The sequence below is a fragment of the Bufo bufo genome, chromosome 3 (assembly GCF_905171765.1).
Source record: "Bufo bufo chromosome 3, aBufBuf1.1, whole genome shotgun sequence".
Classification (NCBI taxonomy): domain Eukaryota; kingdom Metazoa; phylum Chordata; class Amphibia; order Anura; family Bufonidae; genus Bufo; species Bufo bufo.
In genome coordinates this window covers 112418587-112446138 of record NC_053391.1, presented here as the reverse complement: position 1 = coordinate 112446138, position 27552 = coordinate 112418587, and the positions used below count along the sequence as shown (strand labels likewise).

The 27552-nt window shown below is 46.3% G+C and overlaps 1 long non-coding RNA gene across 1 annotated transcript; it reads left to right on the top strand.

The window, feature by feature from the left end:
- The first annotated feature begins 9188 nt into the window (after positions 1–9188).
- On the top strand, positions 9189–27201 carry LOC120993255. Its single transcript, XR_005777181.1, has 3 exons — positions 9189–9200; positions 23484–23498; positions 27045–27201. It is a non-coding gene; the product is annotated as an uncharacterized LOC120993255 (long non-coding RNA).
- The last annotated feature ends 351 nt before the right edge of the window (positions 27202–27552 follow it).

Sequence of the window (27552 nt, the reverse complement as noted above, 5' to 3'; positions counted from 1 at the left end):
TGAAATGCAGCTTCCGGGGTAGGAATTTCATCCCTATGGTTGGGTATTTGATCGCATTCGATCAGCGTCGGTAGAGGTATTTCCGTATTTCCACTGACGGAACAAGCGATGAATCCTTGTGCCCTCCTGCCGCTAGTCTCTATGCGACCCGAGCAGGTGTTTAAGATGTAGGGTTCTGATGGTCCCTTTATTCCAAAGGCTTCAAAGAATTTAGGTCCTGCTAGGGAACGGTTGCTTTGGTCGTCAATGATGGCATACATTTTTACTGCCTTTTCTGGTAGCCCCTCCGGGTAGACCTTGATTAGGCATATGCGGGCACAACATTTCTCACTCTGGCCCTCCCCACATACGTCCAAGCATGAGCAGGAAACAGCAGTGGCTGTGTTAGCGTGGTTCTGGGGCTCCCCGCCATGACTTGGAGCAGGACTGGTGGTGACGGCAGCAGGTGAATCCCTTGTGAGTGGAGTTGGGTGCATAGCTGAGGCATGTCTATCACTATGACACTCCTCACACTTGATAATGGATTTGCAGTCCTTAGCCATGTGCTCCAATGAAGCGCAGCACTTGAAACATACCCCAAGCTCGGTCAGGACTTTCCTGCGCTCCTGTATTGTTTTGGATCTAAATCCTCTGCATTTGTTCAGTGAGTGTGGTTTTTTATGAATGGGACATTCACGATTGAAGGCCTTGTCTCCTGTTGAGGTAGTGTACTGTCTACCAGTGGGTACTGCAGATGATGGTAGGTTAGTCTTTCTAACATTCACGCTGCTCTTAAAGTCTCTGTGTTTATGTACAATACTTTCATACCTTGATGATGGTGTCACTGAGGCTGTAGTATTGAACTCCAGGAAGTCGAGGCTGGGGTCATTCCTCATCTGGGACTGTTCATCGATGAATCTGCAGAAATGAATAAATGGGGGAAAAGTGACGTCATGCACTCTTTTGTACCTTGAGACTGATGCCGCCCACTTCTCTTGCAGGCTGTATGGTAGCTTTACGACAATTGGGTTCACCCCATGGGCTGTATCCAGGTAGCACAGCCCGGACAGACGAGGGTCTCTTTTGGCGAGCTCCAGTTCCATGAGCAAATCACTTAAATCCTGAAGCTTATGGACATCCTTGAGACTGATCTTGGGGACGTTCTGCAGTCTCCTGAATAGTGCCTTCTCTATTGCTTCTGCACTGCCAAAGGTGCGTTCGAGTCTCTGCCAGGCTGCAGCGAGACCTGCTTCTGCTTGTCCCACATAGACAGTTCTAAGGCTCTTGATGCGATTTGTGGAGCCTGGGCCCAGCCAGTTGATCAAGAGGTCGAGCTCCTGCTCTGCGGTTAGGTTGAGGTTGGCGATGGCGGCTTTGAAGGTTGCCTTCCAGGCTCTGTAGCTCTCCGCACGGTCATCAAATTTTGAGAGACTGGTGTTAATTAGCTCTCTGCTCACCATAAACCTGGCAAACTCAGACATATCTGATTTCTCACTGCTTGTTGCCATGACAACTTGTGATGCCCCTGGGGCGTATAGGCTGCGTGGCGTGAAAGGGTGAGATGCTTCCGGGTAGAATGATGTTGCTGCAGGGTTGAGCTGTGGTCTAGCCTCTGTAGATTCTGATGACTGCTGCTTGAGCTGTGGAGGTAGGCCAGGAAACACCTGGTAGCCATCTTGCTGTAATAACTGCCCTTGAGAGGGCGCGTCTGGGCAACTGTTATTGGATTGCTCGGGTGCTGTGGGTGTCACTGGCCCTGCAGGTAGAGCTGACTTGGAGGTTTCAGTGTTGTTGGCTTGGACAGTACTGCACACTGGGGGTGATGCAGATAACTGTTTCAGTATGTAGTCGCTGGTGCGATCAGCTGGATCGTCTATCTCCTCTGGTGGTAAGCAGACTGAATCAAGGCCTTGGCTCAATGCTTGCTCAAGTAGTCTTACTTTTGCTAATGCAATTTCCTCTTCCCTCTCTGATTCAAGGATCTTTATTCGAGCCTCTGCTTCTGCCCTCTTGGCTTCTGCCTCCGCTTCAGCCCTCTTGGCCGCCGCCTCTGCTTCTGCCCTCTTGGCTTCTGCCTCCGCTTCAGCCCTCTTGGCTGCTGTCTGTGCTTCTGCCCTCGCAAGGACTTCTTTTTCGGTGAAGGAACGTCTCACTTTGGATTGCTCTGCATTTATGCGGGCCTCTAGTAATCTGTCGCTCAGGGTGGAGCTTCTAGAGCATGATGATCTGTAGGACCGCGAGGAATGTTTGGATGAATGCGATCTGTGTGATCTGGTTTCTTGCAAATGAGAGATGCGGAGTTCCACTTTATCTTTAGCATCCAGCACCATGGCGTCTCTTTGTCTGTCTATTGATTCTACCTTGCACAATTCTGATGGGGCTTCTTCAATATTAGAGTCTTTTAGAAAGGTTATATACCTTGTGGACAGTCTCTTGTATCTTTCATGGGCTGCATTCAGCCGCCCGACGGCAACTTGTAAACTGGTGGTGTCGCCTGAGGAGGACTTAAGTCCTGATATGAGGGAGGAAACTCGTCCCCATAGCTCTTCCAAGTTGTCACATAGCTCATCTTTCATGGTGTGATAGTTTTCTGTGATCTTTATAGTTGGTTTGAGAGAGCGCCTTGGTCGCGTGACTTGGTCTGCTGGAAGTGTGGGTTCTACCTCCAGCTCTTCATAATGATCAGTATCAGGTTGCATTTGCTTTATTTGATCACTGGGGAACTGTACGAGGTCCTTTTCGGCCATTTTGATTTAAGGTGCGCTGTCTCTTTAAGAAAATGAACTTTTGAATTGGGGGCTGAAAATTGCTGTGCGGCTCAGATGAGGCACCCCGATGAGTTTCCCAAGGTGTTTTGAGTGAATTGCGGGGTTTTGGTTTGAGGGAGGCCCCGCGTGCGTGAACAGTTCTTATATCATGCGAGCAAGGGTTAATATAGGATGTAGAAAGTGGCTTGGCGAGTAGTGGAGGACTTCCAGGCGAGAGTATATCTACTGCGGACACGCCGTGCTTCCCCTTAGGCTTATGGGACGAGCACTGTTGCTGGGCAGATTTGCTGGGAGTGGGCCTGTTGCAGGGGAGGTTCCTGAGTGTGGCACTGGGCTCTGAGGGAACCTGCAGCCGGGCATTGGACATTCAGACGGATATTGACTGGGGTACAAGGCTTTAAGGCAGTTTTTGACTGTTCTGTCCCCACATGAAGGCGAATGAAGGTGTAACTGATAATGGCTTTGTGACTGGCCTACCTTCGTATCCAAGCAGTGGAGCAGACCGGACCGGCAGATGCTCAGGTTAGATGGATCCAGACGTAGACATGAGGATGCAATCAAACGTGGGTTTATTTGATCCAGAGCAGTGACATACAGTGATGCAATACAGGAATGCAGTAGATGCTGTCATGTGAATGTCTTTCCTGAGGCTAACTGCTGAGGCAACTACTGGTCAAAAACTGATGCCTTCACAAGCCGAGGTGTGTGTCTCCAGTCACAAAGGATGCAGCACTGAAAAAGGCTACAGGAAGTGACCAGGCCCAAGGCTGCTAAAACCACGCCCAGAGAAAACTTTATAGACAACGAACGAAGCGTGCAGCATACAAATTCCGGCCAGCAGATGGCAGCAGAGAACAATAGATTAAAACAACATAGGTAAAACAAGAAATAATACAGTGCAGAAATTCAATATGAAAGGAACAGCACACTGCTAAGGGCCATTACAGCCCCAGTTTACTACTAAAATTAAACGTTTTGGCTAAATAAAGTATATAACAAAAATGTTACCTATCATTTGCCCTACACTTTAGCAAAAAAAAAATTTTTTATGGCAGTTACACTTTAAGCTTTACAGCTGAGTGCGGTTATGTACATGTACATACCTCCCAACTCTTGCCCCTGGCAAATTGTGCAGAGGTAAAGCTTGGCAGGACAGCAGGATCCAAAATCGGTCTGCCCCGCACAAAGCGGTACTGTTGGGAGGCATGTCGGGTGAATGGTAGGGGAGGTAGTTAGGGGGGGTATTGGAGGCAGTTTGGGGGGGGGGGGGCGATGGGGAGGGGGCCCCATGGATCAGTTTCACACCGGGGCACCATGGATTGTGTGTACGCCACTGCCTCTACCTATCCACAATATATATGGGATTTTCCATGAAGTAATTATATTCCCTTTCTGTCACAGCAATGAAGCGTAGTTTAGTGTGAACCATTTGTCTAGATCAGGGGATAATTGTAGGTCTAAATATTTTATATGACTGGTAGACCACAGAAAGTTAGTGGTAGATTTACTCTACAGATCATATTCTGAGGGCAGGATATATTCATGGCCGTTAATTTTGTTTGGATTTATCTTAAAGTTTGAAAGGAGATGGAATTCCTCAAACATCTCTGACAGTAAGGGAAAAGATATGTCTGGGTTAGAGGTTATGACGAGTAAATCATCTGCATATGACGCAGTTCTATGGCACTGTCCTCCAATTGTTACTCCTCTAATTTCTGGGTGTTGTCTAATGTTTTGTATAAGTGTCTCCACAATGAGAACAAATAGAAGGGAGGAAAGCGGGCAACCCTGTCTGTTCCATTAGTGATCTAAAAAATAGAGGATATAGTTCCATTTATCCTAATCGAAGCAGAGGGGCGAGTGTATAGCCAATCTATTCTATTGAATGCTTTTTCAGCATCGGTAGAGAGAAGAGCGACAGGGGCCCGTTTGACCTTTGCATATTGTATTAATTGCAGTATCCGTATAGTGTTATCCTTTCCCTCCCTGCCTTTGACAAATCCAATCTGTTCTGGATTGACCAAGGAGGGGAGCAGATGTTGGAGCCTATTGGCATCATTTTAGCATACAGTTTGACGTCTACATTGAGGAGGGAAATAGGTCTATAGCTTCTGCACAATTTGCTATCTTTTCCCTCCTTGGGCAATACAGTGATATGCCCTTTCAAAGATTATGTAGGGAAATCTCTATTTTAGCTGCTGAAGTGAAAGTTGACAAGATGTGGCAGGAGCAATTCCGAAAATGTTTTATAATAAGTTACAGACAATCCACCTGGCTCAGGACTCTTACCAGTAGGGGTTCCTTTTAGAGACAGTTGTAATTCCTGCATAGTGAACGGGGTCAACAAGTGGTTTCTCTGTAAGTTGGATAAGCAGGGCAGCTGTAAAGAGCTTTGGAATTTCTCAATCTTTTCTTGTCTGGAGGTGTAGGTTTGGGGTGTGTCCTCAGTTCTTAAATTATATAGGGATGAATAAAAGTTTTCAAATTGAATTGAGAGCTATGTCTTTAGTTTCTGTGGTCATCACCCCAGATGGCTTGCGTATCTCTTTAATATACGTTTGGTCTTGCCTTCGTTTCGCCATTAGCACCATCAGTCTAGAACCTCTATTATTGTGTATATAAATTTTCGCGTGTGGAAGCTTTGTAATTTAACAGCTGATTCAGTTTGTCTCTGTGTCGTAAGCTCAGATAAGTCTCGTAGTGCTAGTGAGTATTTGTGTTTTTGCTCTAGTTCTGAAATAATTGTTAGTACATCATCTATTTCTTCTTGACATAGGTTCCTGGTGTGATTAAATCTCCCCGAATCACAGACTTATGGGCTTCCCAGATCACCAAGGGAGATATCTGAGAGGCAACATTTTCAGTGAAGTAGTTTGAGAGGGTTTTAAATAATCTGTCTTTATGGGGGGCTGCTTTTAAAAGAGATTTGTTTAATCGCCATGAGAAGGATCTCTGAGGAAGGGAGTTGACCAGTATAGGTCTTTTAGGAAGAGAAACCTACCCTCTGGGTCTGTCAGACTAGATTGTAGAGTAAATGTTACGTTCTTTTTGATTGCAATGGTTACACCTCTTGACCTGGACCCGCCATAGCAGGAGTGGAACCACTGCAAAAAGTATTTCTGAGGTAATGTTGGTACCTTACCAGACTTAAAGTGGGTTTCTTGTAAGTTAACAACCTCAGCATGAAGACATCGCAGGTGTTGGAGGAGACGTGACCGCTTCTGTGGTGAGTTCAAACCTCGTGCATTCCACATCAAAATTTTAACAGTAGCCATAAAGACAAAAAATAGAACTGATTAAGTCAAATGTATACTTAAGGGCATACTGATAGTAGAAGATGCAGTGTATCCCTCTTTATTCCAGCAGTGCACATTTTGCCTGCTGTGGCTGTGGTATGCTGGTGTCTTAAGGAAGGGGGGGGGGGCTAAATTACTGAGTCGATCAGACAACAGAAATAAATTCTAACACAGCAATTTTTTTTATCTGCTGTTTCCCTAACTGTAGGAAAGTCTGAATGCCTGAGCCAGTCAGTGGTATCTGCTTAACCAAAGGCTATTAAACCTGTAGGATTAAATATAACGCAAAAGGGGGAGCAGAGAACCATCAGTTATAATATATCAATCATTATATCAATTGAGTGCGAAACTACTCAATCTTCTGAGGTGGGCAGCCGCTTCTGTGGATGGTGACTTTTAGACGGCTTCCAAGGCATCACTTCTGGCAATTTTGGGAGATCTGCCAAGTCTGTTATCTGCAGTCAAGACAAAATCTCTGAAGGTGACAGACCAATAGTTTCACACAGAGGGATCTGATCATCTGGCCTTCTGATAAATTTAGTAGAGCCTTGCAAGGAGAAGATACCAAAGGGGAACAGCCACCTATACATTATCCCTTTTGAATGCAGAGCATCGGTGACTGATTTTAGTTGTCTTCGTTTGTTGAGCGTGACCGGGGAAAGATCCTGATAAAAGGAGAGTCGGATCCCTCAAATGAGACTTCTTTTGCCTCTCTGGCTGATTTCAATATTGCATCTCTATGCTGTGAGTGAAGAACCCTGCAGATAATGTCTCTAGGAGGTTCTCCGTTTTTAGGCTTGGCTCTAAAAGCTCTATACGCTCTTTCCAGAACCAGGTCTACTGTGACCTCAGGGGTTAAAAAGGGTCTCAGGATTGAGTATGTAATGTCCATTGTTGAAGAATCTGCTTGATTTTCTGGTACCCCCTTAATTCGTAGATTGTTTCACATACCCCTGTTGTCCTGGTCTTCTATGTAGGCTAATAGGTTATTCTTGCTTAGCATGTTTGAAAAGCTTCAGATGTTGCTCCACCGAACGCTATTAAAGAGGCTTGCGTTTCTTCTAGTCGTTCTACTCGTCCTCCTGTTTCACGTATATCTTGTTTGATATCTGAGAGGTCAGCTAGAACTGGTTTGTAGGGCCGATTCTATTATTCTCTGCAGGGCTTTCTGTGTGGTGACCAATTGCATATCTTTGGATAGAGGTCTTTCATGACTCACGCTTTTTGTGTCTGAGGACTCCAAGGGATCTTGAAGCGTGGAGTTCAATGCTTATAATTGGTGACCGGGTTTGGTATGGGGTAAGCATTTGCGCAATTTTTTTTCCATATGGTGCTGTGTTTTCTTCTGTTTCGGTGTAGTTGCCACCTCTGGTTTTCCAACTTTGACCATGTTTAAATATTTAGTATATATCCAGTATTGTAAGTGGAAAAGGGGTACTCCGTTCTCCTCTAGTTTAGTAATGATGCATTCAGGGGTTCTCCCAAGTAGGTATGAGAAATGTGAGAGACAACTTCTTAGGTGTTAGATAAGGAAGATGTCACGAGGGTGTCAAGAGCCACAGCTGACTCCGTTATACCCGGGGTCAGGAAGTCGCAGGGGGTGGCTGCGCGTTCTATGTAGAAAGATAGTGCTGTTTCTTTATGGTAGCTTTCTGGGTTTGCCTTGCAACCCTTTTTGGCTCACTCAGGGATCCGTAGCTCCTTCTCCTCAGCTGTTTCTTGTCCAGCACTCCCAACCTCCTTATATTCCCCTCTCCCACTTCTCTGGTTGCCAGATATAGAGCTTCCTGCCTGGACTTCTATACTGACCCACTGGAGCTGTGTAGCTGTGTTCCCTGGTTGTTGTTCCAGAACGTTACCCTCCGGATCCCTGTTGGGCCTTTGTGGTCTGCTGTTGTCGCCCACCTGGGATTATATGTTTGTCTGTATTGTCTGTCCTCTCCTTGGTGTTTTCCTCTTAGTGTCAGTGGTGCGGACTAGTGATCCCACCGCCCCGTTCACTACATAGGGCTCATCTTAGGGAAAGCCAGGGTTTAGGCACGTGATCGGCGTGCGGGTGAGGAACCTGTCTAGGGACGTCAGGGCAGTCAGGTGCCAGCCGCAAGGTGAGTCAGGGGTCACCACCTTTCCCTCTCCCTTGGACAGGGCCTTCCCATTTCCCTCCCTTTGCATGACGCCGGTCATTACATTATATCTGGCCTTTATTTTGTGTAGGTAAAAAAAAAAAATTAAAATTTTTTCTTTATACCTACTTAGAATCCCCAGTATGGATCCAATTGCTGCTTTGTCAAAGCAACTTCAAGGCCTGTCTTTGGAGGTGGCAGGATTGAAGGCGTCGGTCCTCCAGCAACAGCAGCAATTGCAACAGACCGCAAGCCCAGCGGTTGCTACAGGTAACCAGGTTGTTGCGGAACCCAAGGTTGCTCTTCCTGACAGATTTTCTGGGGGAAGGGACAAATTTGTGACATTCCGTGAGGCCTGTAAATCATATTTTAAGCTGCGCCCTTACTACTCTGGTAATGAAGAAGCACTGGCTGAATCAAAATTACGGAGACTCCTACAGGGAGAGCGGCCAGTAGAGGAGTATTGCTCAGAGTTCCGTAGGTGGGCTACGGATACCCAGTGGAAAGGCCCGGCTCTCAGGAGTTAGTTCTGCTCTGGGTTATCCGAAAGGATTAAGGATGTGCTTGCGCTATATGAGACTCCCTTTTCCCTTGATGCGGTTATGTCCCTTTCTATCCGAACAGATAGACGTCTTAGGGACAGATTGAAAAATCCGGAGCAATTGGTAACCCCTTCCAAGCAGCAGTTAGTCTGTACGGACTTAGACGAGCCTATGCAGCTAGGAGGAACTACTCGTCAGGTCCATCCTCCTGAGGCTCGCGGTAGGCGTGGGGTTTGTTTTTTCTGTGGGGAGAGGGGTCATTTTATTAATGTCTGTCCTTCCTTCCTCAAAAACAAAAGACCGTCGGAAAACTACTAACCCCAGGCTGTGTGGAGGATTTCAGCCGGGGGGTATTTGTTTCCTCCATACGTACATCGCAATTTGTGTTGCCAGCGGTTGTTGTTTTTGGCGTTAAGACGGAGACTATTTCTTTTTTTCTAGACAGTGGAGCAGGAGTAAATTTGATAGATGCCCATTTTGCCCACACTATGGGTTTGTCTCTCTGTACGCTACAGAGATCTATTCCCATATTCGCTATTGATTCTGCTCCTCTGTCTCAGAGAAACCTCACACATTGTCCATAACTTACACCTTCGGGTAGGGGACCACCATAACGAGTTGCTTTCATGTTATGTTCTGGAGGGGCTTCCCACTCCGGTGGTGTTGGGTCTTCCCTGGTTGGTAGCGCACAATCCAGTGGTGGATTGGCAGGCCAGAGAGATATTGGAGTGGAGTGAGCAGTACAGAGAAAATTGCTTAAATAGCAATTGCTTAGTCGCCTCTATAGCTACCCTACCTACATTTGTTTCAGACTTTGAGGACGTTTTTTCTGAAAAGGGTTGTCAGAAGTTACCACCTCAGCGTCCTTATGATTGCCCGGTTAACCTGATTCCCGGTGCAAAATTACCCAAGACCAGGTTATATAATCTTTCGGGTCCGGAGAGACAAGCCATGAAAGATTATATCTCCGAGAGCTTGGCTAAGGGACACATCAGACCCTCTTCTTCACCCGTGGCTGCAGGGTTTGTCTTCGTTAGAAAGAAAGATGGGGGCCTGCGTCCTTGCCTAGATTTTCACGAATTAAATCGGATAACCATCCGAGACCCATACCCTCTTCCTCTCATTCCTGACCTATTTAATCAGATTGCGGGTGCTAGGTGGTTCTCCAAACTTGATCTTAGGGGGGCCTACAATCTTATTCGTATCAAGAAAGGGGATGAGTGGAAGACAGCTTTTAACACCCCTGAGGGGCATTCTGAAAATCTAGTCATGCCTTTCGGTCTGACCAATGCTCCTGCTGTCTTCCATCATTTCGTTAATGACATTTTTAGTCATCTTATCGGCAGGTTTGTGGTGATATACCTAGATGATATTTTAATTTATTCGTCTGATCTGAAAACACATGAGGTGCATGTCAGACAGGTACTGCAGGTCCTACGGACGAATAAATTATATGCTAAAATTGAAAAGTGTGTCTTCGCCGTTCAGGAAATACAGTTCCTAGGTTATTTATTATCTGCTTCAGGTTTCCGTATGGATCCTAGGAAGGTCCAGGCAATTTTAGATTGGGATCTTCCTGAGAACCTCAAAGCACTGCAATGGTTCTTGAGCTTCGCAAATTTCTATAGAAAGTTCATTAAAAATTATTCAGTGATTGTAAAACCCCTTACTGATATGACTAGGAAGAGAACTGATTTTTCTAAATGGTCTGACGCCGCTAAGAAAGCTTTTTCCTCTCTAAGGCCTCATGCACACGACCGTTGTGTGCATCCGCGGCCGTTGTTCCGTTTTCCGTTTTTTTTCACGGACCCATTGACTTTCAATGGGTCCGTGGAAAAATCGGAAAATGCACCGTTTGGCTTCCACGTCCGTGATCCGTTTTTCTAGTCCGTGAAAAAAATATGAGCTGTCCTATTTTTTTCACGGACAACGGTTCACGGACCCATTCAAGTCAATGGGTCCGTGAAAAATCACGGATGCACACAAGATATTCATCCGCGTCCGTGATCCGTGTCCGTGATCCGTGTCCGTTTTTCCTATCATTTTCAATGGAAACTTGACTTAGGTTTTTTTTTCACTTTTCATGTCCATGGATCCTCCAAAAATCAAGGAAGACCCACGGAAGAAACAACGGTCACGGATCACGGAACAACGGAAATCTGTTTTGCGGACCGCAAAAAAAAACGGTCGTGTGCATGAGGCCTAAAAGAGAGGTTTACCTCGGCACCTGTACTAATCCAACCTGATGTCTCCCAGCCTTTTATTGTTGAAGTCGATGCGTCAGAGGTGGGAGTGGGGGCTTTGCTGTCTCAGGGTCCGTCTCCTGGCAAATGGCGTCCTTGTGCTTTCTTTTCTAAAAAACTATCTGCAGCAGAAAAGAACTATGATATTGGCAATAGGGAACTATTAGCTATTAAACTAGCGTTTGAAGAATGGCGTCACTTTTTAGAGGGGGCAATCCCTGTGATTACGGACCACAAAGACCTTCTGTACCTCGAATCAGCTAAGCGTCTCACCCCTAGACAAGCTAGGTGGTCGCTATTTTTTACCAGGTTTAACTTTGTTATTACCTAGGCAGATGCATTGTCTCGTTGTTTCCCTGGAGGGGGTAATGTGAGTGATCCGGTACCCATTCTACAAAGAGGAGTGGTTGTCTCTGCGGTACACTCTGTTCTGGAGGGGAAGGTGTTAGAGGCCCAGGGGGACGCCCTGGTCTCTTGCCCCTCAGAGAAATTGTTTGTACCGTTGAACCTGCGTCTCAAATTATTAAAGGGACATCATAATTCGGCACTTGCTGGGCACCCGGGTAGTAAAGCAACCTTGGAGCTATTGTCTCGTCGTTTTTGGTGGCCAAGGTTGCGTCAGGATGTAATAGATTTTGTGTCTTCTTGTTCTACTTGTGCGCGCGCGAAAGTCTCTCATACACGTCCTGCAGGGTCTTTATTGCCACTTGTCATTCCCAATAGGCCATGGACACATCTGTCAATGGATTTTATCACTGACTTACCTTTGTCTGCGGGTAAAACAGTTATTTTGGTAGTAGTGGACAGGTTTAGCAAAATGGTACACTTCATTGCGTTACCCGCACTACCTAATGCTAAGACTCTTGCTCAGGTATTCATCAGTGAAATCGTGAAGCTTCACGGGGTCCCTTCCGATGTTGTTTCGGATCGGGGAACCCAGTTTATTTCTAAATTTTGGAAAGCTTTTTGTTGCCGTTTGGGGGTACACTTGTCCTTTTCCTCAGCTTCCCATCCTCAGTCGAATGGACAGACTGAGCGTACCAACCAAAACCTTGAGACATATCTAAGATGTTTTGTGTCTGAAAACCAAGAGGTGTGGTCATCATATTTACCGTTAGCCGAGTTTGCCATAAATAATCGCCATCAAGAATCAACTAGTAAGTCACCATTTCTTGGTATATATGGTTTTCATCCCCAATTCTGTACTTTCAAGGAGGGGGGGTTTTCTGGGGTTCCCGAAGAGGAACGTTTTTCGTCATCTCTTTCATCGGTATGGCAGAAGGTGCAAGCTAACTTGAAAAATATGGGAGGTAAATATAAATGCATGGCTGATAAGAGACGGTCGCCAGGTCCGGACCTAGGAGTGAATGACTATGTGTGGTTGTCTACTAGGAATATTAAATTAAAGGTTCCCTCTTGGAAACTGGGTCCTAGGTTCATTGGCCCTTACAAAATAGTAGCCATCATTAACCCCGTGGCTTTTTGCCCGGAGCTACCTCAGACTTTTAAAATCCATAACGTCTTCCATAAGTCGTTACTCAAGAAATATGTTCCACCTCTAGAATCGTCACCGCTGCCACCCCCTCCTGTTGTTGTGGATGGTAATCTAGAGTTTCAAATATCCAAAATGGTTGATTCTCGTCGGGTCCGCCGCTCTCTTCAATATCAGGTGCATTGGAGTGGTTACGGTACCGAGGAAAGAATGTGGGTTCCAGCGTCTGAGGTAAACGCTGACAGGTTAGTTCGGGCTTTTCATGCCTCTCATCCTGAGAGACCTAGTCCTGAGTGTCCGGAGGGGGGTACTGTCACGAGGGTGTCAAGAGCCACGCCTGACTCCGTTATACCCGGGGTCAGGAAGTCGCAGCAGGTGGCTGCGCGCTCTATGTAGAAAGATAGTGCTGTTTCTTTATGGTAGCTTTCTGGGTTTGCCTTGCAACCCTTTTTGGCTCACTCAGGGATCCGTAGCTCCTTCTCCTCATCTGTTTCTTGTCCAGCACTCCCAACCTCCTTATATTCCCCTCTCCCACTTCTGTGGTTGCCAGATATAGAGCTTCCTGCCTGGACTTCTATACTGACCCACTGTGTTCCCTGGTTGTTTTTCCAGAACGTTACCCTCCGGATCCCTGTTGGGCCTTTGTGGTCTGCTGTTGTCGCCCACCTGGGATTATATGTGTGTCTGTATTGTCTGTCCTCTCCTTGGTGTTTTCCTCTTAGTGTCAGTGGTGCGGACTAGTGATCCCACCGCCCCGTTCACTACATAGGGCTCATCTTAGGAAAAGCCAGGGTTTAGGCACGTGATCGGCGTACGGGTGAGGAACCCGTCTAGGGACGTCAGGGCAGTCAGGTGCCAGCCGCAAGGTGAGTCAGGGATCACCACCTTTCCCTCTCCCTTGGACAGGGCCTTCCCATTTCCCTCCCTTTGCATGACGCCGGTCATTACTGAAGACTAGCGAAAAGAGTAGTCCTTAAAAATTGCTGAGGTTCCCAGCCAAGTAGGCAAGATATATGTAGAGGATAGGGGTTGTGGTAGACCAAAACTAAATTTAGTCCGTAAAAATTAGCGTCTCGTTTGCTCCTTGCAGGAATACTGCTAGTTGCTGCTCAATATGGCAGTAATGGGGTTTGTTGGCCTTATTGGGCTTTGGCCCACAAGGGTTAAATTGTCGCTTCCTCCCTCCGTTAACTGTAATATGGTGGCTAATGTGAGCAGGGCCAATCCCTTTGACCGGTCTGCGTGCTGTGTAGGGCCGAGTTGGGGAGCAGGTATGTAACTTGGGCTCCCCAGTATTTCGCAGTGCTCATTACGTCACCGCTGGGCCGGGCCTGGAGGAGAGAAGGAGCTGTGCAGTGATGTAACTAGAACGGACTGGGCCCCACAGAAAATGTTTGTACATGCCCCCCCCAGTGGGTTTTTCCTATCGGTTTGATGTATACAAATGTGCAGCACTGCACGTTTTTGTATTTTGCAGAGTACAGTAAAAAATACATACAGTATGTTAACATATATTTTTTTATTTTTAATGGAACTGTATGGTGAACGGATGCCACTGTATGGCATCAGTCTAAGGCATCTGTTAATGTATACATCTTTGGTATACATTAAACAAATGGCAAAAATGTGATGTGAACTTTGCCTTAGTGCCAGAATATTCACCAGTACACAGCGGAGTAGCGGGGCGGAGAGGGGAGGCCGCCATGTACTGACAAGTACAGCCTGGTGGTCAGGGGTGAGGACTGTGTTTCCCAAGGATCATTTATCTATTGGGAAATACAGGGCACAGTATAATACACTAGAATCTATATAATATAAAGATATAAGCCCTACCCTGGAACAATAATACAATTAGGGGGTCATTTATTAAACAGAAATATGCCTATATTATGCGTATTTCAGACACAGAATGTTATCCCTGGGCGCCGCTCTGTTCTCCTGCTATGCCCTCCGATATGTTCAGTCACTTGGTTATAGTAGGAGGAGACTGCCCTTGTTCTCCTGGGCGTCTCCTTCTCCTAGGCTGTAGCGCTCGCCAATCGCAGTGCAGAGCTCACAGCCTGGGAGAAAAAAAAACTCCCAGGCTGTGAGCTCTGCGCTGCGATTGGCCAGCGCTACAGCCTAGGAGAAGGAGACGCCCAGGAGAACAAGGGCAGTCTCTCCTACTATAACCAAGTCCCCTAAGTCTCCGCCTACTATAAACAAGTGACCGGACATACCGGAGGGCATAGCAGGAGAATGAAGCGGCGCCCAGGGATAATAGTAAGTGCAGTGAGATCCCTGGGCGCCGCTGTACAGATCATGAAATGTCATCTTTAACCCCTTCAGGACACAGCCTTATTTCACCTTAAGGACCAGGCCATTTTTTGCAAATCTGACCAGTGTCACTTTATGTGGTGATAACTTTAAAACGCTTTTACTTAGCCAGGCCATTCTGAGATAGTTTTTTCGTCACATATTGTACTTCATGACACTGGTAAAATGGAGTAAAAAAAAATCATTTTTATTTATAAAAAAATACCAAATTTACCAAAAAGTTAGAAAAATTAGCAAATTTCAAACTTTCAATTTCTCTACTTCTACAATACATAGTAATAACTCCAAAAAAAGTTATTAATTTACATACCCCATATGTCTACTTCATGATTGGATAATTTGGGTAATGATATTTTATTTTTTGGGGACGTTACAAGGCTAAGGGCTCTTTCACACTTGCGTTCTTGTCTTCCGGCATAGAGTTCCGTCGTCGGGGCTCTATGCCGGAAGAATCCTGATCAGGATTATCCTAATGCATTCTGAATGGAGAGAAATCCGTTCAGGATGCATCAGGATGTCTTCAGTTCCGGAACGGAACGTTTTTTGGCCGGAGAAAATACCGCAGCATGCTGCGCTTTTTGCTCCGGCCAAAAATCCGGAACACTTGCCGCAAGGAATTAATGCCCATTGTAAGGCATTGATCCGGATCCGGCCTTAAGCTAAACGTCGTTTCGGCGCATTGCCGGACCCGACTTTTAGCTTTTTCTGAATGGTTACCATGGCTGCCGGGACGCTAAAGTCCTGGCAGCCATGGTAAAGTGTAGCGCGGAGCGTGGGAGCAGCCTACTTACCGTCCGTGCGACTCCCGGGGCGCTCGTGAGTGACGTCAGGGCCCCCCAAGCGCATGGATCACGTGATCGCATGGATCACGTCATCCATGCGCATGGGGCGCTCTGACGTCATTCTGGAGCGCCCCGGGAGCCGCACGGACTGTAAGTATACCGCTCCCCGCTCCTACTATGGCAACCAGGACTTTAATAGCGTCCTGGGTGCCATAGTAACACTGAACGCATTTGGAAGACGGTTCCGTCTTCAAATGCTTTCAGTACACTTGCGTTTTTCCGGATCCGGAGTGTAATTCCGGCAAGTGGAGTACACGCCGGATCCGGACAACGCAAGTGTGAAAGAGGCCTTAGAAGTTTAGAAGCAAATCTTGGAAATTTTCAAAAAAACATTTTTTAGATACCAGTTCAGGTTTGAAGTCACTTTGTGAGGCTTACATAATAGAAACCACCCAAAAATGACCCCATCTAAGAAACTACACCCCTCAAGGTATTCAAAACAGATTTTAAGAACTTTGTTAACCCTTTAGGTGTTGCACAAGAGTTATTGGCAAATGGGGATGAAATTTGAGAATTTCATTTTTTTGCCAATTTTTCCATTTTAACCCATTTTTTCCACTAATAAATCAAGGGTTAACAGTCAAACAAGACTGTATCTTTATTGCCCTGACTCTGCCGTTTACAGAACCACCACATATGTGGTCGTACACTACTGTACGGCCACACAGTAGGGCGTAGAGGGAAAGATGCGCCATATGGTTTTTGGAAGGCATATTTTGCTGGACTGGTTTATTTGCACCATGTCCCATTTGAAGCCCCCCTGATGCACCCCTAGAGTAGAAACTCCATAAAAGTGATCCCATCTAAGAAACTACACGCCTCAAGGTATTCAAAACAGATTTGTACGAACTTTGTTAACCCTTTAGGTGTTGCACAAGAGTTATTGGCAAATGGGGATGAAATTTGAGAATTTCAATTTTAACCCATTTTTTCCACTAACAAATCAAGGGTTAACAGTCAAACAAGACTGTATCTTTATTGCCCTGACTCTGCCGTTTACAGAAACACCACATATGTGGTCGTACACTACTGTACGGCCACACGGCGGGGTGTAGAGGGAAAGGGGGGCTGATTTTTATGGACCGGTTTATTTACACCGTGTCCTATTTCAAGACCCCCTGATGCACCCCTACAGTAGAAACTTCCTAAAAGTGACCCCAATATGGAAACTATGGGATTAGGTGGCGTTTTTTTTGTGACTATTTTTAGGGTACATATGTTTTTTGGTTGCTCTATATTACATTTTTGTGAGGTAAGGTTACCAAAAATTGAAATTCTGAAAATTCTGAAAAACTGTTGAGGAACACCTAAAGGGTTAATAAAATTTGTAAAGTCAGTTTTGGATACCTTAAGGGGTTTAGTTTCTTAGATGGGGTCACTTTTAGGGAGTTTCTACTCTAGGCGGGCATCAGGGGGGCTTCTAAAGGGACATGGTGTCAATAAAAAAGGCCATCAAAATCGGCCTTCCAGAAACCATGTCGGTCCTTTCCTTTTGCACCTCCCTTTTACTGATACAGCAGTTTACAACCACAAATGTGGCGTTTCTGTAAACTGCAGGATTAGGGCAATAAATATTAAGTTTTGTTTGGCTGTTAACCCTTGGTTTTTACCGGAAACAACGGATTGAAATGGAAAAGTGCCAAAAATAGCTGTTTTGGCACCATTTTTTTATTTATTTTTTGGACCGTGTTAATCTGGGGGGTTGGGTCATGGGGTATTTTTACAGAGGAGATTATTACAGATGCGGCGATACCTAATAAGTCTATTTTTTTTACAATTATTTAAGTTTTAGACTATATTATCTTTTTGGATACAAAAAAATAAATTTTTTGTATCTCTATAGTCTGAGTATTTTTTTTTTGTTTTTTAGCCAATTGTATTAGGTAGGGGCTTATTTTTTGAGGGATGAGGGGACCGTTTTATTGGCACTATTTTGGGGGCTATATGACTTTTTGATCGCTTGCTATTACACTTTTTGTTATGTAAGGTGACAAAAAAAAAAATTGCACCTTATTTATTTATTTTTTTTGACAGTGTTAATCTGGGGGGTGAGGTCATGGTGTATTTTTACAGAAGAGATTATTACGGACGCGGCGATACCTAATAGGTCTATTTTTTTACAATTATTTAGGTTTTAGACTACTGTATATTATCTTTTTTTTGGATTCAAAAAAAGAAATTTTTTGTATCTCTATAGTCTGAGTATTTTTTTTTTTTTGTTTTTTAGCCGATTGTATTAGGTAGGGGCTCATTTTTTGCGGGATGAGGGGACGGTTTTATTGGCACTATTTTGGGGGCTATATGACTTTTTGATCGCTTGCTATTACACTTTTTTTAATGTAAGGTGTAATCCTTTTTTGCACCATTTTTATTATTACCGACGCAGCGCTACCTAGTAAGTCTACTTTTTATTTTTTTTAGTTCTACAAAAAAAATTTTTTGGGTGTCTCAAGTCTGAGAACCATAGTTTTTTGGAATAGTCAGTGGCTAAATTGGTGAAGGGGATTATAAATTTAGAACTCCATTAAAGTGTGGTACTCCCTGAAGCAACCAATAACGCAGAGACACGTGTCACATTGAGTAGTGGTGTCCTTCCCTCTCCTGCATTTTTTTGGGGTTCGTCCCTTCTTTCCAGTATGGGGGACCACACCTGGAAAGTGTTGGCCAGGGACGATCCGGGCGCCTCCAATTCCCGAGGTACTCCCACCTGCTCTTTCCCGGTCAGAAAAGATCAGGGTCTTGAGGACTGCCTCATAGAACTGGAGGAATGTCCCTGTGTTGCCAGCATTCTGGAACAGTACAAAAGAGTTGTACATGGCAACCTGCACCAAGTAGACCGCAACTTTTTTGTACCATGCCTTGGTTTTGCGCATGGCGTTATATGGCTCAGAGATATCAACTCCTCCCATATACCGATTGTAGTCGACAATACAATCGGGCTTGAGGACTGTTGCCGCGGTACCTCGCACAGGGACAGGGGTGATGCCGTTACCATGAATTGTGGACAGTACAAGGACATCCCTCTTGTCCTTATATCTGACCAGCAGCAGGTTTCCACTGGTAAGGGCATGGGTCTCCCCCCTGGGGATAGGTACCTGGAGGGGGTAGGCAGGGAGGCCGCGCTGATTTTTCCGCGTGGTCCCACAAGCGAACGTGGATCTGGCGGCGAGGGACTGGAACAAGGGGATACTAGTATAAAAGTTATCTACGTATAGGTGGTAACCCTTATCTAGCAGTGGTGCATAAGGTCCCACACAATTTTCCCGCTAACACCCAGAGTGGGGGGACATTCTGGGGGTTGAATACGGGAATCTCGCCCCTTGTACACACGAAACTTGTAGGTGTACCCTGCGGTACTCTCACAAAGTTTGTACAGCTTCACGCCATACCTCGCCCGCTTTGAGGGAACATAATGGCGGAAAATGAGTCTCCCCTTGAACGCAATGAGAGACTCATCAACCGGGACCTCCCTTCCAGGTACATAGGCCTCCATAATTTGGCCCCAAAGTGATCGATGACCGGCCGTATCTTATACAGACGGTCATAGGCAGGATCACCTTGGGGGGACATGCTGCATTATCTGCATAATGCAGGCATTTCCGGATGGCCTCAAATCAGGAATGTGTCATGGCCATACTGTAGAGTTGGGTCTGGTAGAGGACGTCCCCACTCCAGTACAGCCTGACACTGGGATTTTTGACTAGGCTCATATGCAGCACGAGGCCCCAAAACCTCCTCATCTCGGCTGCACTGACCGGGGTCCAGCCACCGGGCCTAGCCAAAAACGAGGGTGTTGAGCGACGAACTGTTGGGCGTACAGGTTCGTCTGCTCCACCATCAGATTTACCAGTTCCTCACTGAAAAAAAGACTGAAAAAGTCGTATTCAGTGAAGCCCACTGTGTAAATCTGGATTCCTGATTCACCAACAAAATCAGGAATTGCGGGCTCAAAGTTCTCTGGGGTACACCAGACAAGTCCACCTGCAGGGGGCTCAGGTGGACTGACCTGGTGGGCCGGAAAACTAGTACGATCCCCAGAGCTGCTCGTACTAGGCTGGGCCACAGGGTCCCTAGCATGGGGGTCCCCTCAATCTGCCTGGCGGCGTCTCCGCCGCCTTGGGGGCTCATCATCGCTTGATGATTAGGAGGATGCGGATGACAACATGAACGTGGGGTCATCCTCATCCTCTCTGGGGCTCTCTGACTAGGAGGCAAGGAGGGCGTATGCCTCCTCGCCCGAGAACATCCGGCAGGCCATAGGGGAGTGTGTATGTGCGTGTGTGTAAATCTTTATTAGGTGTGCGTGTGTGTGGGGCACGGGTGTTCACGCACTTACCCTATAGCTATAATAAAAAAATAAAAATAAATCCCTAACTAAAAAAAGTTAAAAAAAAGTGTAAAAAAAAATAAATACAAATGCGCTGTGGGGCGGGGTGGGCGATGCGCTAACAGTGACCGGACGCAAAGAGTGCCCGCCACAGATAGCGCATGTGGGGGGGGGGGCAAGCTGCAGCACCCCTGGGGGGGGTCTAGGGTCACACAGCTAACTGCTGTGGACCCTAGACAACCGATCAGGGGGCTCACAGACCAAAAAAGTTATTATTATTTTTTTACCTAATCTAACCCTAAACTTGCCCTAACTACCCCTGCCTACACCTCCCACTACCTGCCTGCCCCTGCCTGTCCCTGCCTCCTAAGGTGCCTGATGGCACCAAAAACTCACAAGTTGGTGGACAGCGTGATCTCCTGCTGCTCTCCCCACTCCACGGACCGGAATGAGGGAGGAGAGCAGCGGCGGAGATTCAAACTTGCAGCGCTCCACACACATGCCGCATGGGGACCAATTTCAGGCGATCCTGAGAGGTGACGTGATCGCCACCTCACAGGATCGCAGGACGGTGATTGGTGGTGTATAATCACACCACCGATCACTGTCCTTTCCGGGTTAACGGGTCATCAAAGACCCGAATAACCCGGAAAAGCAGGAAACCGCAGGTCTGAATTGACCTGCGGTTTTCTGCGATCGCCGACATCGGGGGGGTCACAAGACCCCCCTGGGCATTATACAGAGTGCCTGCCGAATGATTTCGGCAGGCATTTGGGGATCGCCCGACAGCCTATGGAGGGTGATAAGAGACTGGGGGTACTTCCTGATCCCCTTTGCCCCGAGTTAATAATGGGGTCATGGCCCCTTTAAGGGTTTGTGAGCAGTGAGGGGAAGGATGGGAAGGAGTTAAGTGGAGGCCTTCCCATGATCCAGTGGGAATGGGGGCGGTGCTGAAGGGCTATATATTCCTGGGAGTGAGCATTTCACTTCCTCTTGACGGTGGATGCGCTGGTTCCCACCCGCCCTCCCCGTAAAGGTTGATGGTTTGGATGTATTGCATCCGTTTTCCTCACGCGAGGTATTCTTTTAAAAAAAAAAAAAAAAGTATATATAAAAAAAAATATATATATATATATATAAAAAAAAAAAAAAAGAAAGAAAGAAGGATGATGATGGAAATATAAATGAAGTTATTGACGTTATGAAAACAAGTCACAGCTGGCGGTATATAATTCAGTATGGAGTTTGGTTATGGCACAAGGCAGACTTGCCCGCTGGGAGTCCAGCGGCTGGCATACTGCGCCATTTACAGTTATGGTGTTATGATTAAATAAAGTAAGCTGTGGCCGATCATCACCCAGCATTAAAAGTAAAATGGTTGTCGGTCTCTTATTTAAGGGAATGGGTTGTAAATAGGCCTGACCGGGTGGCCCATCCCCCAGGGGGTTAATCCCTATTTACCAACAGTCTGGTTCCGATCACCACAGGCGGTGGTGCGGTGATCGAAAATTCTCAGGACGTACCGGTATGCCCTGTGTCCTGAAGAGGTTAAAACGTCCTTATGGTGCATGTGGTTTACACACCACCATAATGAGAGGTAGAGGAGTGAGACAGGTGACCTGGACACTGTATGGACAGTAGGGGTGGAGACAGCAAGTAGGTGGAAGGGCTCTGAGGGGGATTCATACAAGAAGTAGTGGCAGCAGGTCTGTGCAGGGCAGCAATAGGAGATAGGAGGGTGGAACAGGAGCTCTGGATACATGAAGGAGTAAAGGAGACAGCAGTGACTCCATGAGGATGGGATAAGAGAAGGACAGGATATGGGGGACAGGTGTCATGGAGGCAAACTGCCTAATGAGGCAGTAAAACAACTAAATAGCATTGAAGCTGCTGGTCTACTACAGTATCCAGCAGCAGCTTGAGGAGTTCCCTGACCCACTACCCCCTTCGTTCCCACAGAGAAGAGACAGTCACAGTGCAGACTCACTTACAAACTGTCTTCACACTTCTGTTCCAGCGCTGGGATCTCTCTCCTCAGGTGGCACTTCCCGTGTAGAGGGGTGTGTCTGAAGCTGGTAAGGCAACATGTCTTCTCTGCTGGAGTGAAGAGGGGGCGTGTCTGAAGCTCTGCAGCACAGGAGGGAAGGGCAGCAACAGCCGGCCTCATGTGACTATCAGAGGGCACACTAGAGGATGCTCCCTTGCTCCAGTCTGAAGCTGAGTAAGTGAAAGGACTGCAGCTCCCTGCACTCCAGCAATAAGCACTTCCATCTGTATTGATGGAAGCGCTCATAGCAGCACAGTGGTGGGCCCTCCCTAGGAGCAGTGGGCCCCAGAACTTGCCCGGGTGTGTCGGGTGCTGAATCCGGCCCTGCCCGCAGCGGACCACATGTACCACAAAGACATTCTACACAGGATAACTAAATGTGTGGATGTGATTGGCTATATAAAACAGAAATTTACAAAAAATGGCGCACTACAATGGTAAATGCAATTAACAATATATGGCTAAACCCTCACACTGATATTAAAATGAGACTTTCGCCAATATATTCTTATATCAAGGATGATAGCGGAGCCCGCGCACCCCGTCAAGGTATGTCAAAGTGGCACGGGACCTAACGCTAACCTACTTGTGCCGTATGAGCAATTACAGGGGCCATATGGTCAATTACAGGGGCATATGGACATACAGAAATGGAATGCACACGGAGTAACTTCTGTTTGTTTTGCAGACCCATTCAAATGAATGGTTCCGCATATGGTCAGCACAAAAAAAAACAACCAAAAAACGGAACTGGCACAGAAAGAAAATACGTTTGTGTGCATGAGCCCTTAAGACAAGTCTATGTATCTTGAATAACTGCAGATATTTTAATGCAAAAGAGAGTTAGACCAGCAACCTCAAAACCATATAAAGGGAATTCAGGTCCACACTACCATAGCTGCAATGCAAAGCATACAAGGACAACAAGAAGCAGAACACTACTTTATACACAAAGATGCAAAGATACAAACACTGAAAACATAAATGAAATGTAAACTGCATTACTGCTGTATTTACTATATGAAACTTATAAGATCTTTGCGCATATTTATGATCAAGAATATGTCTGTCCCATCTACCAGCGACAAAGTGGCTTCTAACTGACGGGATCTACACTAACAGGGAGAGATTTATCAAAACTGGTATGAAGGAAAACTGGTTTAGTTGCCTATAGCCACCAGATTCTGCCTTTCATTTTTCAGAGCTTCTTTGGAAATTGAAAGGTGGAATCTGATTGGTTGCTATGGGCAACTAAGCCAGTTTATCTTTTCATCAGTTTTGATAAATCTTCCCCACAGTCTTGCATCTCTTGAGCTTTTGGCTTACAAATTTCAGGGCAATGTAGAATCCAGCTACAGGATACTCTGAATAAAAGCAGGCTTTCCCTATTTAGACCATGCACTCCTGCTCACCTGCCTAGTGCTTTTATTCAGAGTATCCTATAGATGGATTCTACATTGCCCTTAAATTTGTAGGCCAAAATCCCAGGACAGGCAAAACTGTTAGAGCTCATGCACGCGGCCGTTGATCATCAGTTCCGTGCATTCGGGACTGCAATTTGCGGTCCCAATGCACAGGCAACATCCATGTGGGTTTCACAGATGAATCCAGACCCATTCAACTTGAATGTGTCCGTGGTTCGTCACTACTTATTTGCGGTGCAGAGACATGGACAGAAACCCCATGGAAGCACTTCGTAGAGCAGGGTTTCTCAACTCTGGTCCTCGGGACCCACCTACCGATCAGGATTTGAGAAAATCCCACAGAATAAATACCTGTGGTAAGTCCTGATGTATGAACACTAATTATATCACCTGCTCAATACTGAGGAAATCCTGAAAACATGACTGGTAGGTGGGTCCCGAGGACCGGTGTTGAGAAACCCTGCCGTAGAGCTTCCATGGGGTTCCGTGCCTCCGTTCCGCACCGGACCTTCTGGATTGTGGACCCATTCAAGCGAATAGGGGGGTGCACAAGCCCGATGCCTGCATATTCCAGGCACACTGTTTGCGGACCGCAATATTGGCATGGCCGGGCAATGGCCATGTGCATGAGCTCTTAGGGTGCCTTCACACGGGGAAGATTTTGTGGCAGAAATTTCCGCGACTGAAAATAAGTTCCATTCATTTGAGAGGGTCAGCAAGCACAAGTGGCGGATACAGAGCCTGGTCTTGGGAGGGGCACTTCCCGGGGCAATAGGAGATTATGGGGCCCCTGTTTCCTCGCCCAACCTCAAGCCGCACCCACACACAGCCCCACCCATATATATTTCACCCATACTTCTTACATCCAGTGACGTCTCCTTTGATGTAGATGTTCTCTTTCTTCATCTTCTCCATTCAGACCAGACCACCATGATTTATTTCAGCAGTCTCTCATCTCTGCAGAGTTTGACAGACAGACATCTTAGTTTCCTACTTTTCCTCCCACCTTCTCAACATCCCACTATGCACCCCCAATACTGAGACTCTGTGCCCCCCAAAACTATACTGTAGAAACAGATAAACCCCCTGAAAATACTAGTTACACACAAATAGTGCCCCTTTAAATAATTTTTGAAACACAATGCCCTAAAAAATAACTGCACCCAGCAAATAGTGAACCTGACACTAATAGTGTAACCATAATGTGCCCCAAAAATAACTGTGCTAAGCTGATACTGTGCCAGGGTGCCCCCACAGTAATAGTGCTCCCCAAAATCCCAACAATAGTAATAATTCTGTGCCAGAGTGCACTTAGTAGTAATAGTGCTCCTACAGTGCCCCCAACAGTAATTTTGTCCCAGAAGTAATAATGCTCCCATAGTCCCCCAGTTGTAATAAAGTCCCCTTATAATGTGCGCCAGTACAAAAAATGCTCCGTTGTGTGGCAGTAAAAAAATAAATAAATACCTCCTCTTAGTGCCCCCAGTCAATGTCCCCAGAGTGCCCTAATGTGATCCAATGACCCATACTGTGTGCCACTACAAAAAACACTTAGTGCCCCCAGTTGAGCTAAGGTGCCCACAGTGCCCCTATAATTTGTGCGATCTGCGATACAGATGAATATGGAGATGAGCGCTTCCACAATAGAAGCGCTCATCTCTCCCTGCCGCTGCCACCACCGCTGGGCCCGGAATGTTTCACTACATTCTCGGGGCGGGGGGCAATTACTCCGTTGCCCCTCCCCCCCACATGGATCCACCAATGGCAGGCACATGGATTTCTGCAAGCCTCATTAAGGTGAATGGAACTGATTTTCAGTTGCGGAATTTTCTGCCACAAAATCTGCCTCGTGTCAAGGCGCCATTAGTGTAGGTGTTGTCTGTTAGAAGTCACCTGGTTGCTGGTAGATGGGCAAAGTGCTTATTATTTCCATAAAGTAAGTATAGCAGTAAGCAGTTTACATTTCATTCATGTTTTCAATGTTTGCATATGTCTTTGTGCATAAGGCAGTGTGCTGCTGCTCGTAGTCCTGGTTTGCAGATATTTTAATAACACAGAATATTACATCAAACAGCAGTTACCATATTTTACATCTTTTTGCTCAAGTTTGCATCAGTATTGATGCAAATAACATTACATGGCCTATCAGGAACATAGAAGCTTTTGTATTTGCATTCCCATGGGTCAAATATCCCTGCAGCTGCAGAATTTATATTGCTCATTTTTTTTTCTTGGAAATACACACTTGGGAACAGCATGGCCAAATGTCATGTTTCATATCCTCTGGCTCTTGGTTAGCTTAGCCTCTGGCCTCTTGTGCTGGCTCTGATCCTTTAGCTTCAGCCGCAGCAAGGAAATCACTATGTTAATGAGCATGTTACAATCTGGAGATGACATTGTGCCCTTGTGCCATCAATACTGATTCCAACCGTTTCCTGATCATCCAGAATCTTCCAATAGTTTCGGACATGCCAAAATCTGAGCTATGTTCAAATGTCTCTATTAAATTATAGTACCCCAGCTGCTGAGGTAATGAAGATGTATTCACTAAGACTGCTTGATTGGTGCTTGTCTGGGTCTAATTACATGGGCAGACGAGCATCGGTAACCGCACACACGTATTATAGCAAATTGCTGTGCGGCACCTGTATTTGATGTGGTTTCACATTGCAAGCACAGGTGCGGCAACCCATGTGCAAGTACTGAGAGCCGGCCACAAAAATGAAAAAACAACCTTAAGACCCCTTGCAGACGAGCGTGTCCAGATTATGCACGGATGCCTTCAGGGAAAACTCCGCTATTTCGGAAACAAAGCCATTCAGTTTTCTTTGCGATCGCGTTCAGTTTTTATCGCGCGGGTGCAATGCGATTTACTGCGTTTTGCACACGCATGATAAAAAACGAATTTTTTACAAAAAAACATCTCTTAGCAACCATCTGTGAAAATCGCATTGCATCCGCACTTGCTTGCGGATGCGATTTTCACACAGCCCCATTCACTTCCATGGGGCCAGTGTTGTGTGAAAATCGCAGAATATAGAACATAGAACGCACAAGTGATGCGTGAAAACTAATGCACATGTACACAGCGCCATAGAAATGAATGGGTCCGGATTCCATGCGGGCGCCATGCATTTGCATCACGCATTGTACCCACGCACAATTCTCGCTCGTGTGAAAGGGACCTAAGGCTAAGTTCACACGAACGTGTGTGATCCGTGGCCGTATTGCAGGGCGCAATACACGGCCACAGTTCCGTGTGCATTCCGCATCACGGATGCGGACCCATTCACTTCAATTTGTCCGCAAATCCGGAATAGCGGAACGGCCGCACGGAACGGGACCCCTCGGAAGCACTACGGAGTGCTTCCGTGGGGTTGCGTCCCGTACTTCCGTTCCGCAAAAAGATAGAACATGTCCTATCTTTTTGTGGAACGGGCAGATCGCGGACCCATTAAAGTGAATAGGTCCGCGATCCGATGCGGGCCGCAGCACGGGCACGGGTCGCACACGTTCGTGTGAACTCGGCCTAAGGCTCATGCACACGGCTGTAGGTTTAGTCTGTATCTGATCCGCGTTTTTGTTACATATCAGATGTGGACTCGTTCATCTCAAAGGTGCCACAAAAGATGCAGACAGCGCAAGGGTAAGTCCGTTCCGTGGTCCCGCAAAAAGATAGAACATGTCCTATTCTTGTCCATTTTATGCACAAGGATAGAACATTTCTGCAGGAATAAGAAAAAATGATGGCATGCACTCTGCCAGGATTCGTGTTTTGTGGATCAGCAATTTGCAGACTGCAAAACACCTACGGACTTGTGGGTAGGTGTGTTTAGGCATTTTTGTTTTCCACTTTTATTTCCTTTCTTGTATTGATGGCTTACATAGGACAGTGATGGTGTACCTTTTAGAGATTGAGCACCCAAACTGCAACCCAAAACCCACTTATTTATTGCAAATTGCCAACACAGCAATTTACCCTGAATACCAATATAGTATATCTTCCATGTACTTTATCATTTAGCTATAATAGCCTGTCTACATTCAATGCACTGCCTGTGCACTGCCTGTGCCCTGCACTAATGAATGGCAGGAAAAGTCTAAGGCATACTGGTACACCAAAGACTTTTTCCCAGGTGCGGGAACCCACAGA